Raw genomic sequence first — 18455 nt, 5'->3', positions numbered from 1 at the left:
AAAATCTTTTGTTAAAGATAAATTTATTTGAGATTCACTGGATCCTTTAATTTCACTTCAGTCTCTTTCTCCATTGATTTCAATAAAAGTAAAATTAATGTCCTTTTATTTTTGAAGACATCTATAGCACAATCCAATAGCTGTAAAATTATTTTTGTGTTATTTATTTGGGCTCTGTTTAGAGTAATGTTTGCCTACAGTAATGAGGATTATATCTAAATAGTGGGCTTTGCTCTTTTTTTTCTTAATGTTATTTTGTACTTCTCTGTATTGTTTAAATTCTCTACTGTGAGCATAAATTATTTTGACAAAAACAATATATCAATATTTCTTTCAAAAGCACAAGTTATTACTGGGAGGTGGGAATGTGAGTACTAGTTATTTTCTTCTTTGTAACTTCAAGTTAAATTTTTTTTAATTTTTGATATGATAAAAAAGATTTTTAAATGATAATGATAATTTTTATCATTTTATCAGTGATTTAAAAAAAAAGGAGTAAACGGCAGACTGGTGAAGGAATAAGTCCCTGGGAAAATAGCAGGATACCTACCACCAGCATCCCATGAAGGACCAGGTATGAGCACTCTTTCCGTCCCTTTTCAACACTGAGGGAGATTGTAGTCAGAGACCTTTGAGCAATTCTTTTGCCCATTTTGGAGTGGTGATGGGCAGAAAATCTGTGTGAGGAACAGGGCTGCTGAGTCTGTCTGGTCTGCTCCCAAGAGGTTATGTGTGCAGTATGTATGCCTGCCATACAAACAGTCTATATTGTCTCTATTTGGGTAAGAAGAGCCAGTATTCTAGGTGAACCAGATTAATAGCCAAGCTGCTTTTTAAAAAATCCCTGTAAAGGGAAACACATCACTTGCTTTGAAATATACTTATTTAAAGTATCTAAAATATTCAGAGCGAGCATTTCTGTTCGTATCTGTGTTAATGGCTACATGGTACCCCTCTCAGGAAATGGTTAAAAGGAAACAGGGATTGAGTCCAGGTTCCCTTTCATTGTTTATGTCAACTGATAGCACAAATCCTCTTGAAACCTGTAGCTCATCCTGTTCATTATCTAAAGTGGAACAAAAACTGCCATTAGTGTTCCAAAGGGGGCCTGGGGTAGGAGGGTAGAAGGAAAAGAAGCTTTATATTGTGGAACATTTAGTGCAGGCTGGAAAGCATCTGAAGTAAAGTTTTAAAAGAGAACTGTGTCAAAAATAGGCTGCATATTTTCATAACATAAATTTTCTGGGTGAGATATAGATTTAAAAGAAAGTGGTTCTTGTTACCTTCACGCTGTACCTCATATTCTGAATATATCTGCTGTTGGATTCTGTCTATACATGAATAGCAGCCCTTCAAATTCTCTCTGGCCATAAGAAAATTTCTTTTAAAACAATAGTGAAAGTCATCAATTAGCAATGGAAAAAAAAAAAAAAAATGAAAGCCATTCCCCATCCAGCAGGGATGCCTTTTAATGCTTTCTTGTCAGACCCCTATGGCTCATGCGCTCTGTCAGTTACTTTAGGTCTCAGACATTGAACATTTCTTTCTAAAGGTCATCTCTCCATGACATTTTCCCCCATTTATTTTTAGATGCTCTAACCCTAGTAAGTTTAACTACCTAAAAGCTCAAGAGTGACAACATAGTTTAGTGCTGCTTAAACTAGGGCTAGGTTAAGTACATACTGTCAGGGATATTTTTCACATGATATCTCTGTAGCTTCAACAGCCATCTCAAAAAATCACCTGCTTTCTAGGCATTGAGGTCTGCATGGCATTATGAAAATTAAAGAGTACGATGTAGTCTGACTTTTAAACTGATGGCTGAGGCATAATCTAATATAAACATAATGCATTTCAACCAATAAGGTGTCAACCATAGCACTTGAGGCACAAACTCATGTGTGTCACCGAGTGTGGTGTGCACAGTACACTCTAGACATTTTGGCCACTTCCAAAGTAATCACAGTCTGAGAGACACACACCTGCCAGAGAGTTACCTTTCAAATCACTGTTTGCCTCCCCCTTACAGAGAAGGTGTACTGTACTTCAAACCTTTAAATACATTCTATGGATGTGGGGACTTGTAAACCACACAAAACTGTTTGAGACCAATGAGTGCTGAGAGGTTTAAGCCTGTAAATTCATCCAGGATTTGAGATCAGAGCTAAGGCAAGCTTAAGAAATATGTATCCGATGGTAGCCTGATGCAAAAGAGAAATGGTCAGCTATCATCTCTGTCACAACTTAAGGCAGTAAAAGGATTTCCTCCCTATAGTGATTTTATCAAGTCTGAATAGGGTCAAACAGCTCATTATTAATTCACCTCTTTAGCATCTCAGGGTATGTGGTACACATGTTGTGTGTGTCTATACGTGTATGTGCATGCATGCATGGTTGTGTGTGTATGTGTAGTTGTGTGTGTGTGTATGTTTTTGCATTTAAATTAAGAGATAAAAAGTTTGGAAGGGGCTGGAAATCAGTACATGAAGAACTGCATGTAATTAAATTCAATAGATGTTTTCATGGTAATACACCCATATGTGCATCCTATACAAGACACCATGTGTCATGCTGGAGGGAGTGAGCCCAATGATACATACAATAGATTTTAAGGATCTTATAAAATTTAAAGAAATGCAAATTGAGTTTTTCTCTCTTAGTGAGGAGACTATAAAATAAGAGCTTAAATTTGTATTCAATCAGCACAACTCCTTTAGTTTCTGCCTTGGTTCTATCAATATGTGAATCGAAAAGTGAAACAGAAAAGACAGAAAGAGAAAGAACAAGAAAGGGAAGAAGAAAGAAAGAACCAAGAAGAGATATTACAATTGGAGAGATATTAACAGATAAGACATAAGAAAACATCTAAAAAGGGAGAAGTAATATATGAGAAAGTCAAAGGGAAAAAGGACAAAAAGGGGCAGACAAAGGAGAAGGAAAAATTGAATGATAGGAAAGACAAATGAGGAGAAGAGAGCCCACAAGAAAGAAGGAAAAAAGTGTATTAAATACTTTTTAAAAAACAGGAAGAAAGGAAAGATTGAATTCAAGAGACTGGGGTAGAGGAATCTAGAAAAGCACAGTAGGTTCTGAAGCATCAGGTGAGGGTACACTGCTCTCCTCCTTCCCTGCTGCTCTTCTGTGGATGGATGGTCCCTGTCAAGTCCTGACTGAGCTCTGCTCAGAGCCCACAAGATTCCCTCTGAGTTGACAGCCACAGCAGCCCAGGGAAAAGAAACTTTCTGTGAGTTACCAAAGATTTGGCCAATGAGATTACACTTTAGAGACTACCCTCTACCCCCACCCCCACCCCACAAAAGCAAAAAAAATAAAAAGGGACCTAAATTCAGTAGAGATTTCCTACTCAAATTCAGGAAAGATGTTCAGAAGATTCTTTGAAACTCCACTAATTCAGGGTATCTCAGCTGCGGCACAATTAACCTTTCAAACAGGATAATTCTTTATTGTGGTGTAGTTCTCTGTGCTACAGATTTAGGATTTTAGCAGAATCTTGAGTCTCTACCCACTAGATGCCAGTTAGCAGCCCTCGGTCGTTACAATCCAAACTGTTTCCAGACACTGGCAATAGTTCTGGGAAGAGAGGTGTGAAATTACCCCGTGGAGCACCACTGCCCTAGGGCATTAACATCAGAGAGATTACAAGAGAGCAAAGAGTAGGAAATAGGTGCAAGGGGCAAAGACACCAAGAAATTTGGTTCCAATGTCTCCTTATTTATCTTCATAAAACCATAATGTTAATGTAGCTGTATCTACTCCTAGGACACCCTAGGACTTCTAACCTAGCTTGGGTTTAGGCAGAGTCCCCAGAGCACCCAATTCCATCAGTTCAGTTGACTGGCTCAACTCTGGATTGAGGATGTTGGCCACAGAATCAGACTGGGCTAACTCTCACACTGAATGATTAATGCTTTAGAGTCAGATTAACCGTGGGACAGCAGGGGAGCACAATTTTCTGGCACAGAATCCTCCACTAGAGTGCCATTTTCCTCTTTCACATCTTCTATTTGAAAACCCTCAGAGAACATTAAAAACCATGTTTTAACAGAGTGCCTGGCTTTGCCTGACTGCAATTAGGACGCACAATTTCTAAATCACTCCCCTGGATATCAGCATAGGCTATTGAAACACAAGCCAGGCAGGAGGCAGGCTAGGTTCTGAGAATTCAAGCTGACTCCAATAAGAAGCTGCAACTCCCAGCAATCCTTGAACTTTACCACTGCCATTGCCAAGTTGTTTAGCTCTATTTTAATTAGATAGCACTATGATGAGACATACCCGGCAGGGCACTGTTATGTGATCTTTTCATAAGTAATTGCTGTGCTTATGCCAGCTTTACATCAGCCTTTATCTCATCCTTTTATTGTACATAAATCTGTCTTTTAGTGCAACTTTTTATAATCTAACTACCAAGATAATCCTGTTGATATTTATTGAGGGAAACAAAACTAATAGCATTTATATAGGATAGAAAGTTCCTACTGTATCCAAAAGGCTCAAAATGAAAAGGAAAACCTCTTTTTTCTCATACTCCCTCATCCTTTTCCTCAGGAGCAATTGTCCTTTATAGTTTCCAACAATATTGGACATTGCTATACTCAAATACATGTGTACATTCAATTACAGTTTTACATATGAAGATTTCATGTTGAGCATCCTTTTCTCTATACTTACTAAAATCTATTTTAGAGGTCTTTCCATCTATGTATATAGTGACCTAACTCAATATTTTTGAGGACTATTTTGTGTGAAACTGTATGGATATATAACTTCATCCATCTGTACCCTATTAAAAGAAACTTTGTTTTTTATTGCTGCTGGTGGTGTTAATATTACACACAAAGCAACAATGAGTATCTTTGGGAATAAATCTCAGTGAACTTCTGCAAGTATATGCATAGTTAACTTCTTTTCTAATGACTTCAGAAGTACATCATCACTAGACTTTCTCCTGGAATCATTCATTCTGAGAAAAATTCCCAAAATTTCTTTCATTTCCTGGTCAACATATACCTATAGAATAGGATTATTTTCATCAATTTGGATCAGCAGAGATTTATACTCTGGAAATTTTATATTCTTGTATTTGGATTTATATGTTAATGTCTTAGAGTTCCCACCATGACTCAGCAGTAATGAACCTGACTAGTATCTATGAGGACACATGTTTGATCCTTGGCCTTGCTCAGTGGGCTAAGGATCCGGCATCACCATGAGCTGTGGTGGAGGTCACAGATGCAGCTCAAATGCCCCATTGCTATGGCTGTGGCATAGACCGGCAGCTGCAGCTCCAACTGAACCCCTAGCCTGGGAACTTCCATATGCCACAAGTGCAGCCCTAAAAAGTTAAAAATAAAAAAGGGGGCATGTTAATGTCTCTGCTATAATCTGAACATGTAGGATGAAAGTTGATTAGTAGACTAATTGTACACAATTTTAAAATGCTTTTCTAAGAAACATACCATACTAATAATTGCAAGTATATTCAGGTAAAAATATCACAAAGTTTCATTATTTACATGGGCGTTTTCCTCAATATTTTAAAAGAATTTTTAAATATATTATTAAATATACTTAAATATTTAAGTATATTATTCAGTATACTTAACTCCTCAGACATTGCTAGTAAGAATGTAAAATGTTACAGCAGATTTGGCAGTTTCCTCAAAAGTTTAAACACAGAATTAGCATATGACCTAGCAATTCCACACCTAGGTATATACCCAAGAGAACTAAAAACATGTTTATACGAAAGCATATGCAGGAATTCCCTAGTGGCCCAGCAGGTTAAGGACCTGGTGTTGTCACTGCTGTGGCTCAGGACACTATTGTGGCACAGGTTTGATCTCTGGCCCTGGAATTTCCACATGCCATGGGTGCAGCCAAAACTAAATTAAAAAGCACATACACAAATGTTCATAATAGCATTTATAATAGCCAAAAAGTGAAAACAACTCAAATGCCTATCAATTGATGAACTGATAAATAAAACTCAGTATATTTATGTAATGGAATGTTATCAAGCCATTTAAAGGGATAAAATGCTGATATATACCACAACACAGATGAATATTAAAAACATTATAGTGACAGAAGTCAGAAACCATAGGCCACATATTATGTGTTTTTATTTATACGAAACATCCAGAACAGGCACATCTACAGGGAAAGAAAGTAGATTAGTGGTTGTTGGGGCTTAGATAAAAGCAGGAATAGAGTGACTGGTAATGTGTATAGAGGACTTTCTTTAGGGGTGAAACAATGTTCCAGCAATGGATAGTGATGATTACACAATTTTGCCAATATATCAAAAACCACTTCATTATACAGTTTAAAAGAATAGAATTTACAGTACATGAAATATAACTTAAGATGTTATTAAAATGTGTAAATTACATACAATTTCTACATAAATAAGCATGTATTTTTGCATATAAATGTGAATAAGAACAAGTTTTCAAATCTCTACCTAGTTGGGCCTAGACTGATCGAGAGAGAAAAGTGATGTTGGCCTTGATTACAGTAGAGGCCAGCCTGCTTTCCAGGACTCAGACACTTTTTCACTATGTGATGGATATCTCTAAGCTCTCTGTCTACAGTAATCATATTTTGTGAACCAAGACTCAGACACCTGATGCAATTGGTACAGAGTACTTATAATCAGATTTATACCAGAACGTTCTGGGAAGCTGAGAAGTGAAATTTTGACACAGACATGGAAGTATTTCTGAAAGCTAATCTTATATTAGAAGTTAGTAAGAAGAAATAACACTTCAAACCAGCAGTAAAGTATTTCTTATTTAATGTCTATTTGAAAATTCTAATTATCTCTTTCACTTAAAGGGTTAATTGAGATAGCAAAGTGTTAAAAGTTGCCCAAGGCACAGTAGTCAACCAAAAAGAATAGGTTAAAATTCAAGACTAAAGTATATTATCCTTGGTATGTTATTCTAGAAGGAACACTAAAGATTCCTTAACTTTTATCATGAAAGTCTTTGTTCGACAATCACCTGATTTACATAAAATCAAATTTGGAAACTAAAAAGAAAGGGATAATTATATGCAATTACTTTGCCTTAGAATGTGGTTCCCATTACTAAATAGACTTAGATTTCTTTTTTCTTCCCCAATTATCACCACCTGATAAGAAAAAGACGTCCTTATATTAACATTCTTGTGTAACCACATTTATCACTGGGGGATAAAGGAATAATCTACTTTCATGACTCACGGCTGATGATGAGGCTTTGGTATGCTGCATGTTGATAGAAAATAAAAGTCAATTCATTTACCATTCCAGGTATATGCACCGATTTGGATCAGGGAGTGTCTTTGTCAGATTGAATACTTGTTTCTAAAGGTTTTGCTCTTTCTGGCTACAGGATTATATAAACACAAGTGGGTTCTTGCCTTATACTTCACAGTCTTGCATTTTTCCAGACCAGGAAAAATTATCCTAGTCATAGGGAAAAAAAAAAAAAAACCTACCATATTCTTTATGGAAATCTGAAGAACAAAAGAAAGAAAGAAATCAATGATAAGAGCCTGAAATAGCAAGTTGAGCATTATTACCGCTAGAAAAGGAAATTTATTTATTTTTAAAATTTTTATTTTTATTTATTTATTTTTTTGTTTTTATTTTTAGGGCTGCACCCACGGCTTATGGAGGTTCCTAGGCTAGGGGTCAAATCAGAGCTACAGCTGCTGGCCTATGCCACAGCCACAGCAACGCAGGATCAGAGCTATGTCTTCAACCTACACCACATCTCACAGCAACACCAGATCCTTAACCCACTGAGTGCGGCCAGGAATCGAACTCACAACCCATGGTTCCTAATCAGATTCATTTCTGCTGTGCCACAAATGGGAACTACATAAAAGGAAATTCAAACATAAATTGAAAAGCAAGATATTGTCAACTAAAGACTACATACACACATACATAATTTTAGAAATTTTTTTTCTTTTTTCTTCTTTCAAGAAAAAACACCTATTACCTAGAAAAAAATACCTAGTACCTATTATTTAGAACACTAGATTTATAAATAGGATACATATATGTATATATACAATAACATATATAAATACACACATACATACACACACACACAATACATATATAGTTGTGAGGTGATGTACATAGCTGTGAGTTTATTCACCAGGGGAATAGAGTATGACCAATATTCTATATTATGTTATCAAAAGATTATCTCCCTACCTATAAACCAATATAACTCATATACCCTATAATTTATATGAAAACTAAAATAATTTTCATTTGCATTTCAGTAGGTTGTCAATTACCTATTCTTTTTAGAAAGTGGGAAACTATACTTATACTGAGTTCGCTGAATTCAAAAATCCACCATCACATTTTAAGCCTTAATTCCTACCAAAACTGTAATGTTTAAAATCTGAAAAGTGAACATCAAGTCCATAATAAAGTCAGGAGAGTAACACTCATTTAAATCATTTAAAATCACTTAATCTGCTCATAGAAAAATTCACTCCTTATAATTAAGGAAACCAGATTGAATTTAACAGCTTGATTTTCCCAGTCATAAGGAAGTAATTAAAAAGGAAAAAGTAAATAATGGAAAAACAAAATTAGACTTTTGAAGCTTTTTCTCCTTATTAAGTGAGACAAAAGAATATTTTCCCTAATCCTGGACATTTTTGTGCATTTGTAAGGATGAAATAATTCCCTAGAATAATCCTGGTCCCAGATCCAGATCCAGATCAAGAAGGAGAAGAGAAGTGAATTCTACAGGCTCTAACCACTTTGACTGTGACAAGAACTTTATCCAAGAAAAGAATGAAGGATTTCATCCTGTAAACTGTTCCACAGTTGAAGCAGGACTTCCATTTATTTATTTATTTATTTATTTATTTATTTATTTGTCTTTTAGGGCCGCACCTGCGGGATATGGACGTTCTCAGGCTAGGGGTCTAATTACAGCTGTAGCCACTGGCCTACGCCAGAGCCACAGCAACTTGGGATCCGAGAAGCGTTTTGAGACCTACACCACAGCTCATGGCAACGCCAGATCCTTAACCCACTGAGCGAGGCCAGGGATCGAACCTGCAACCTCATGGCTCCTAGTCAGATTCGTTAACCACTGACGGAACTCCTGAAGCAGGACTTCTAATCTGGCTGAATTACAGCTACCAAAATACCTATAAAAAAGTTTTTTCCATTTGAACTAGTCTCAAATTTATAAATATATAAATATTCATATTTATATACAACCTATGTGTGTGTTCGTATAAAATATGTAAATTCAAAACAAATAGACTGAAACAACGCATGCCTGGGAAATCAGAGGCATCTTTCTGTTTGTTATTATTATTACCAGTATAAAATTTTGCTACTAAATTATTTTGTTCACATGAGATCACAGTCAGAAGGAAACAATATTGAAGCTGACGTATAAGAACAAATTAACATAGCTTTGAAAGTTAGCACAAGCCTACTGTTGCAAGGACAGAAACATTAGAAAATTAGTGACAATAGAATTTTTATAAATTGGAAAATGCATAGATACTTTGTCCTTTTCAGCTTCTTTAGTAATGCTAGTTTCATCATTGCTAAAACTCTAGACATTGTGGTACTATCTTCTGAGAAAAATTAGTTAAGGTCTATCAGCACCTGTAAAATAGTTTATCTTGAGAAAAAAATAATAATGACCAATAAAATTTGTAAAGTACTTCATTTTGCAAAGCAGTTCCATCGTGTGTTCTTTCTTTTGATTTTTATACAAGGCAGATTATTTCTAACCACAGATTTAGCAAAAAACAGTGAGTACTATGATTTACCTGAGGTCACACAGCTATAATAATGGTTCTATTCATGATTTCAATCCAGAGCTTTTCATTCCAAATGGCTTGATGCTAAGAGCATAGGGAAAAATTACACTGTTTTAAACTTTAGTTTTTATCTTAAATAATTACACACATAACACCGAATTGATCACCTTATACAACAGACACCATTGATTGGTTAGATATGGTTACTAACCAATTATTTGAACTGACTTTTAAATTCAGACCCAAACTGAAATTCTTTTATGTCGGCGGATGTAGCCTGAATAACTATCCCTAAATTCCCAGTAAATGTAATGCAATCATCTCACAAACTTAGGCTGAAGAAGTTGGTTTTCTTTTTTGTTGGGTGGGGAGTAGTTATCTGCTTTTTTAATGAAATCAAATTTCATATAATCTTTAAAAAAAGAGGATAACGGAGTTCCCGTCGTGGCGCAGTGGTTAACGAATCCGACTAGGAACCATGAGGTTGCGGGTTCCGTCCCTGCCCTTGCTCAGTGGGTTAACGATCCGGCGTTGCCGTGAGCTGTGGTGTAGGTTGCAGACGCGGCTCGGATCCCGCGTTGCTGTGGCTCTGGCGTAGGCCGGTGGCTACAGCTCCGATTGGACCCCTAGCCTGGGAACCTCCATATGCTGCGGGAGCGGCCCAAGAAATAGCAACAACAACAACAAAAGACAAAAAAAAATTAAAAAAAATAAAATAAAAAAATAAATAAAATAAATAAAAAATAAAAAAAAAAGAGGATAACGTCTGCAAGAATAGAGATGGTAGAGAATTTGGAGACATCTGAGATGTAAGGCAAAGTCTACACTGTCATTCCAATTTGGCTATTGAGTTCATTTATCCTGGACCCTTGGTTTCATTTTTCTATGGGACCATTTCCCTAAGGTGAAACCCAAGCATATCATACCCTTTAACAACTGGGAACATTATGAATAATGAATGAGAGGAGAGAAGCACTTAACTGAGTGCTATGTAAGTAACACTGTTTTAATAGAAGAAAATGTTTTCATGGGAATTGAGTATGATTTCTTTTTAGCAACATGTGGAGACTCCCATGTTAGTTAAAAAGAATAACCTAATTTTTAAAAAATGAAATAAGATTTGCTTTAGATCAAGACAGACTCATAGTATAGGGAAAGCTCTAGAATATCACAACACAGTCAAAAATAACTAAAAGTCACAAACTCATCTACATTCAAATCTGAGGTAAAATGTAAGAACATTAATAATATTAAGATAGAAATATGACAAGATACATCTTCAGTGTATGTAATGGACTTCTTTTTTTAAGATACAAAAAGAGAAACTGTCATCCATACAATATATACTGAGAAATTTTGACAGAAAGGGAGGAAAATAATAGTTATTAATACAGTTAACTAAAGAATGAGTTCAGGAAATTGACTTCTTAGTGTGCTTAGCTCAAGGCACTTTCTAATCAACGAATATAGGACTAATTCAAAGAATTCAACTTTAGAAATAGAGACATTTTTGAGGGACAGCTAATTTTTTATGGGTCAAAGGTCCATTGAAGTTTCTTTGAATTGATTCTTTTTTTTTTTTTTTTTTTTTTTTGGTCTTTTTAGGGCCACATCCACAGCATATGGAAGTTCCCAGGCTAGGGGTTGAATCAGAGCTATAGCCACTGGCCTACACCACAGTCACACCAACACGGGATCTGAGCCACATTTGAGACCTACACCACAGCTCACCACAATACTGTATCCTTAAACCACTGAGCAAGGCCAGGGATCAAACCTGTGTCCTCATTAATGCTAGTCAGATTCGTTTCCACTGAGCCATGACACGAATTCCCTGAATTGATCCTTAATGTATATAATTAGTAATTTTGTACATTATTTTAAGGGACACATGACACCTGGTGAACCTATTGGAGGATCCACTAAAAATCCAGCTCTTTTTTCCTAATGCTTGTATTCATCCTCCACATACTTTGTAAAGAATGGCTTGACAAGGGCCTAAGGGAGAAGGGCAATGTTGGGCCAGAAAGATTAATAAGGCATAAAGTGTTAGAAGCACATGTGGATTTGGAATATTAATAATTAAATAGCAGTCTTCCAAGTCACTTTTGCCTGGGGGATATCTAATGATGTTAAACACAAAGTATCAAGGCACTATGCAAATAGAGAAGCTGCTTTCAAGGCAGACCCATTGCTGCTAAAGGGACTTTTTTAATCATCTTTATTCATGGCACATATACATACCTACGCACAAACTTTTTGAATCCAGAACAGGAAAGAAGCCATCCCCAAGCATTTAGATACAGACCACTCATCTTTGAGTGTTAGAGCTATAATGTCACACAGCTATTGCTAAGTTAATTAAAGACTAAAAGATATCGGTTTCAGTAACAAGGGTCCTAAAATTAGAAGACAAGTCTCCACAGAGAAGAGAATAAGCCAAAAGAGAATCTAGACAAGATCATTAGGGTTAACACTTCTACCAACCTCAATAGTCGAGAAATAGTAACACCACTTCCTTTGAGGGAAAGAATTATAGAGACTGATGCCAGGCTCCTCCACATAACATTCAGAATACAATGAATATTATATTTTATGTCATTTGTTATACTGTCATAGCACATTCTCTAGAATTTTCATTAAAGAGTAGGTTCAGTAATTTTCAGAAGATTGTTCTGTCATCATCATTTAAGTCCATATTTAAAGAGTCCTTCAAAAATAAAAAATAAAATAAAGGGTCTTTCAGAGTATTATTACAGTTACATATGTTTGATGATCTAATCAACTTAAATTTCTATTTTCCTAAATTATTTTTTCATTAAAGCAAATTTTTTTAGATCATACTTCATGCAAGCCTCTATTTTTACGTCTTTTAAAACATAAGCCCATAGTGTTGACAGTTCATAGGACTAACGAAGCTGACAATAATTAACTAGAAAAATCAGAGGCAACCTAAAAGGATCATCTGCAACCTATATATTATTAACCTTTATTTTTAAAAGCCTAGTTTACACTCCCTACTAAATGATTCTTTTCAAATATAATAGCACAAAGAACACTGTTAGGGAGGGGGGGGAAAACATGAGTGATAAATAATAAGAATAGGAGATAAACTAAGAATAAGAAAACAGGGACAGAATAAGTCACCATTATCTGTAATGTTTTTACATTCCATTTTATCAAATATTCAGTATTTTGTTCTCTACTTATGAGTTTTTGTAAAATTATCATGATTTGGATCTGGTCCATTTGAAACATAAAGTCTAGTTTCTTTAGAATTGTTGAATTCTTTCTGTAATTTCTTCTGTAAATAGAATAAGACGCCAGTGATTTCTGACAATTTGTAATAGGTCTTAGGATAAAAATTAAATGGTAAATTTAAGTCATAAAATTTTCTTCCTGTCCAACATCACTTCTTACTACTTAAGTTATAGGCTGTCTCTCAGATCTTATCTTAGGAAAAGATAATACATTTAATGCGCTTGGAAAAGAAAGCTGATCTTCATCCACCTATCCACCCCAAAACATTGTTGACTTGTGAGCAATTATTGTCAATTAGAATATTTCACTTCCCTTGATAAACTAGTTTAAGCTTTGGTATATATTCTCAACCACAACCTCTTCAGGCTTTTTTCTACAGCTGTAAGAGAGATGCTCTTTTACTTAAGCTACTTTGAGTTGAGTTTCTATTGCTCATAACCCAGTGTCTTGGTTAATACTTCAAGAAAATATTTCCTTTACATAAAATTAATACTTATTTAAATTTTTGATATGGAATTGAAGGGAAGTAAAGAGATTGTTTTGAATTATACATTAAACTCTAGTGTCGTCCTTTCTCTTTTCAAAGAACACATTGGAGATAAGAACACAGTTCGTGTTTATAGAGTTTTTGCTTTATATCATGAGATTCAGCACTCTGAGCCACAACCATAAGTAAAAAGAAAACAGAATCCTTACCTGCATGTGTATGATAATGAAACACAGGAGTTGTGATAGACGGCTGAGACGTGTTTCAAATTGAGAAGCTGAATTAGCATAAATACTTTGCAGCAAACACTAAGATGTTTACTATAAATCTATAAATGTGATCATCTGTTTGTTTTATTTTAAAATAAAAATGACGTCCTAAAAAATCCAAATCAGATTGGGCTAAAAGTGTAAATAGAATAATTATGATAAATATCATTTATAATAGTAATGAACAAAATATACTGCTCTGAATTCAACATATTAATGTAAGTAAAATTCATGAACATACACACTCAAGAATGACAAAACAAAAAGAATTCTTCAAGTCTCAGGTAATTAATAACATGAACTATGCATTGACTTTGATTTCTAGCTGAAATTCATCCCATTCTTTATTGACAGAGTCAAAAGCATTCTTCATTTTCTTTTTAGAAAGAGTAGAAAAATGCTGCCAGCTCAGGCAATTGAATAGATAAGCTTCCCCAGAAAAAGATTATGGAGAGCTGCCACATTCTTAGAATTGATGCTTCAGAAATCAGTGAGTATAAGTCAATCTGATTTAAAAAAACTTTATGATCATGAGATCTTCCTCTATGACCCAATGGTATTTTCAAACACATAGTAGACATTTTAAGATTAAAAACAGAAAACACAAGCTTTCAATTTTTTAAACATTTTAACCAAACATTTTAAAATGACAAAAGATAATAAAGGCAATATCATCAAAACCAGAAAAGCTTCTGAATATGCAAAAATATACAACCTTCAAAAAATTTAGTAAACTTAATATTTATAATCTCCTTCAGTCTAATATGCTTGTGAGGAAGCTTCACAATAAGTAAGAACATTTTACTCAAATGGAAAACAAAGCCTCAGTGTTTTTTGCATTAACCCTTTTAAAAAATAACAAATTACGTAGCTAAGAGTAACAATATTCCCTGCTCAGAATTCCGGATGCACACAGCAGCAGTTTCACCTTACAATTTGCTTTATGAAATGTTACCCAGGAAAACAAATCTTCTAAAACAAAACACAAGAATCTATATAAAGAAATATAAATGAAGCAATATTTTCTATTATTAAAATATTCAAAAAGTCTCATTAATCTTGGGTATCCCAAAATTAAGCCAGTTGCTCTCAACCCCAATATGATTCTACATATTAGAATATATAGAAAACTTTATAAAATTATAGATTCCCAAGACTTACCATCACCTCCGTTCTGAGATTCTGCCATAAATAAATGTAGTATGGAACCTCGGCATTTGAATTTTTTTTTTAAAGATGCCCAAGTAACGTTAATGTGAAGACAGGATTAAGAAACACTGGTCCAGATTAAGTACTACAAGATTTATTAAGTAAAGGAACCAATAAAAATAGAATAATATTATATCTTTACTAGAATCATTCATTTTCTTTCCAGCTCCTTTGCTTTATAGGTAAGTTACTTCACACAACTCTATCAGGTGTGACCCTATTTCTTCCTAGAATCCACAATCATGCAGCATCATTTAACATAGTAAGGCAGTAATATCTTTAAGCAGTTCTGCCCCCAATTTTGGTGGCAACCCTCCAGTGTCTTAGACTCTTGATGTGATAATATCATGCAAGCAATCTCTACTTCATAATCACAAAGGAAAAGTATTGAAACTACTGTCCTCTAAAAGCTTGAGAAAATATTCTCTCTCCATAAAGAGACTAGGATTTGGTAACTTCAGATTAAGAAAATAAGGAAAACATAATTTTGAAGGAAAAAGAAGTTTTAAAGGAAAGACAAATATTTTCCCTATTAAATTATTCAATTCTTAGATATAGTAACTATAGTTTATTTGCACACAGTAGTCATTTAATAAATATTAATGAAAGGTAGGAAATAAAGCAACTAAATCTTTCAAAGGAAAACCACCAGAGAGATGAAGATTCTAATCTAAATTGGAAAACACATGCATGGAAATAAAAATGTGAAAAAAATTTCCCATTTTAAAAATATACTACTTTTGTACATGTATATATTAATTTACATAAAACTCATATAGAATTTTAGAAAAGAAAATGATATTAAGAGGAACCATGACCAGCAGGAAATTTCATCATTAAGCTACAATGTTGCCTTGGAACCTTTCTGTTTCTCTCTCTTAGATGGATGTCAAAGCATTTCACTTTATTTTTCAGTCACCAAGTATGATCTCATTGTTTATATTGTCTTGTACATTGAAAGTCACCAGAATACGCCCTGATCAGCTACATCCATCCATCTTACCTTTCCTCTGGAAATCTGGGATAATTTTTTATCTTTTCTGTCAACTGACTATACAGAAGCTGCCCAGTATTATGAAACATGTTCACCCCCTCAGGACTGCAGCCATTTCAAAAATGTTAAGAGATCACACAATGTATTTAGCCGCAAACCTATGAGAGTGACTAAATCTACATAGAGAAATGCATGCATGTGCATATACTACATATAATATAGACTACACAACATTTAATATATATCATTTTTCTTTTAGAAATTAGAGGAACAGTTGAGAGAATTATATAAACTAGACTAATAGTTCCTAGTAATGAAATTAAATACATGGAATTTTAGATGCAACTAGATGGATTTGTGGGATTATTTACTTTCATTTCTCTACATTTCTCTTTTCAAGGAAGTCCTACAAATACAAGTAGAGAGAAAAAGGTAAGATTTAAATTCCAAAAATAAAACTTTAAATCTTCCTATGAGTCTCTGCTAATGCGAAATTATCTCCAATGATACTTTATATGTAAACTCTTTGCAGTACATTTCTTTTATATGAAAATTGTGCCAGCTTTATTAAAAAGCAAACAAGCCCTTCACGTAACACATAAAAGTAGACTTCCCTCTATTTGAGCTTGTTTGAAGATATATTATGTGTGTGTTCAAAGCTTTTATTATCGTGGTCCAGAGAAATGTAAACAGAGCTCACCCAAATCAAATTTATGAAATCTTTAAAGTTTTTCTCATTTGCATCAATATGTGTGAAAAGTTCTCTTACAAGATAAAGTATGAAAGTTCTTTTACAAGATAAAGCTCCATGTACCTTGGCTTTTCATCCTCTTACCTTTGTTGAAGAAATGAAGGATTCACCAACCAATCACTTTGGCTATTTTTAGATTCTATCTTTGATAACCTGTGAAATTAAAAAAAAAACTATTTTAAATATTTATCAAATAAGCTAGTGGGAAAATATGTTGGTGAACAAGGGAACCCTGGAATACCACAAAATCAATATTCCTGAGCACTGGTGCTGAGTGTTAACTAGACAACTTGTGGTGATCATTTCAATACATATAAATATTGAATCATTATACTGTACACCTGAAACTAATATTTGATGTTGCAAGACATGTTTCCTTGAAAACTCCATCTTGTCCTTCTTTACTTTATCCCATCTTCTTGTCTTACTTTATCCCATCTTCCTTCTTGGAAAAACAGTCATAGTGCTGGTAAATGACTTAAGCTTAAGAGCAAAGACCTAAAGGCATAAGTGACTTAAGCTTAAGTACTGTTATGTGCCTAGAGGTCAGAGTAAGAGCTTAACCCTTTACCACCTAAGTGGCTTTTTAAATAGTAAAAGAACTTATATAATAGTAAATCCTGTATCATCCACCCATAGCCACTCCTCCCTTGATCTCACAATAAAAGCAGGGTGGTTTCTTGAGGTAGGGTGCTCTTGGTCCCTGAGACCTTGAGTCCCCCGGCTCCCACCTCTACTTAAGATAAATGTCTCTGTGTCTTGTTTTATGTTAACTCTTTTTCCTTAAGTTCCACAGCACCCGTTCTTCAGCCCGATCCTGCTGAGCTGGCCCCGACAATTTGATATATTAATTATGCCTCAATAAAAATAATAAAATAAAATTAATTAAAATTTAAAAATTCCTGAGTATGAATAGAAGACTAATTAATGGATTATATGGACAAGAGTTCTAATCTGTCATCCACAGATCAAGTTTAAAAAAATAAACCATAGGATATCAGGGAACCTCCTAAACTTAGAATTTTCAGTGTGTTTGTACACATGTGTATAATAAAGTGTCTAAAAGGGTATACTAGATACTAAAATATTTAACAGGGTATAGTCAAGAAAAATTTCCATAGTTTCCAAAGTATTCTCAAAAAGGACATTGGCTCCCCAAATCAAATATTGTTACTTTTTTCCTTTATAATCATACATAATCTGTTTCAAACTTTGTTTATAATGTAATCACAGTTAAAACTTTTTAAGCTATGTTTGTTTAATTTTTCCCTAATTTACATACAACAAAGTTTATACTGTTTTGGTGTGCAGTTTTATGAGTTTTTTTAAATATATATAATTTTTAGCAACAATTGACTCAAAGCAATTTTCTCACTCTCAAAAATGCTTTTATTCTGTCCCTTTGTATTCAAATCTTTCTCCCGTGCCTAATTCCTGACAAAAACTGATCTGTTCTCTTTTCCTACAGTATGGCCTTTTCCAGAATATTACAAAAATTATATAATATGTAATCTTTGATGACTGGCTTACTTCACTTAGCTTTACGTATTTGAGATTCAATAGTTTGTTCCTTTTAAATTGATGAATAGTATTCTATTGCATGGAGGTACTATACGTTGTTTATTCACTCATTCATTAAAGACTATGTCAGTTCTTCCC

At 34.3% G+C, this 18455-nt stretch overlaps 1 long non-coding RNA gene across 1 annotated transcript in view; it reads right to left on the bottom strand.

Annotated features, from left to right (window-relative positions):
- Nucleotides 9747–18455, bottom strand: part of LOC102159520 — a 54764-nt gene continuing 46055 nt past the window's right edge. The window contains exons 2-5 of the long non-coding RNA XR_002337935.1: nucleotides 16881–16949; nucleotides 13783–13974; nucleotides 12313–12535; nucleotides 9747–9909 (exon numbers count right to left, since the gene is read on the bottom strand). This is a non-coding gene — a long non-coding RNA (uncharacterized LOC102159520). The remainder of the gene's footprint in view (nucleotides 9910–12312; nucleotides 12536–13782; nucleotides 13975–16880; nucleotides 16950–18455) is intronic.

The sequence above is a fragment of the Sus scrofa genome, chromosome 13 (genome assembly GCF_000003025.6).
Source record: "Sus scrofa isolate TJ Tabasco breed Duroc chromosome 13, Sscrofa11.1, whole genome shotgun sequence".
Lineage (NCBI taxonomy): Eukaryota > Metazoa > Chordata > Mammalia > Artiodactyla > Suidae > Sus > Sus scrofa.
Note: the sequence above shows the minus strand (reverse complement) of the source record. Positions and strands in the feature narration are given on the sequence as shown.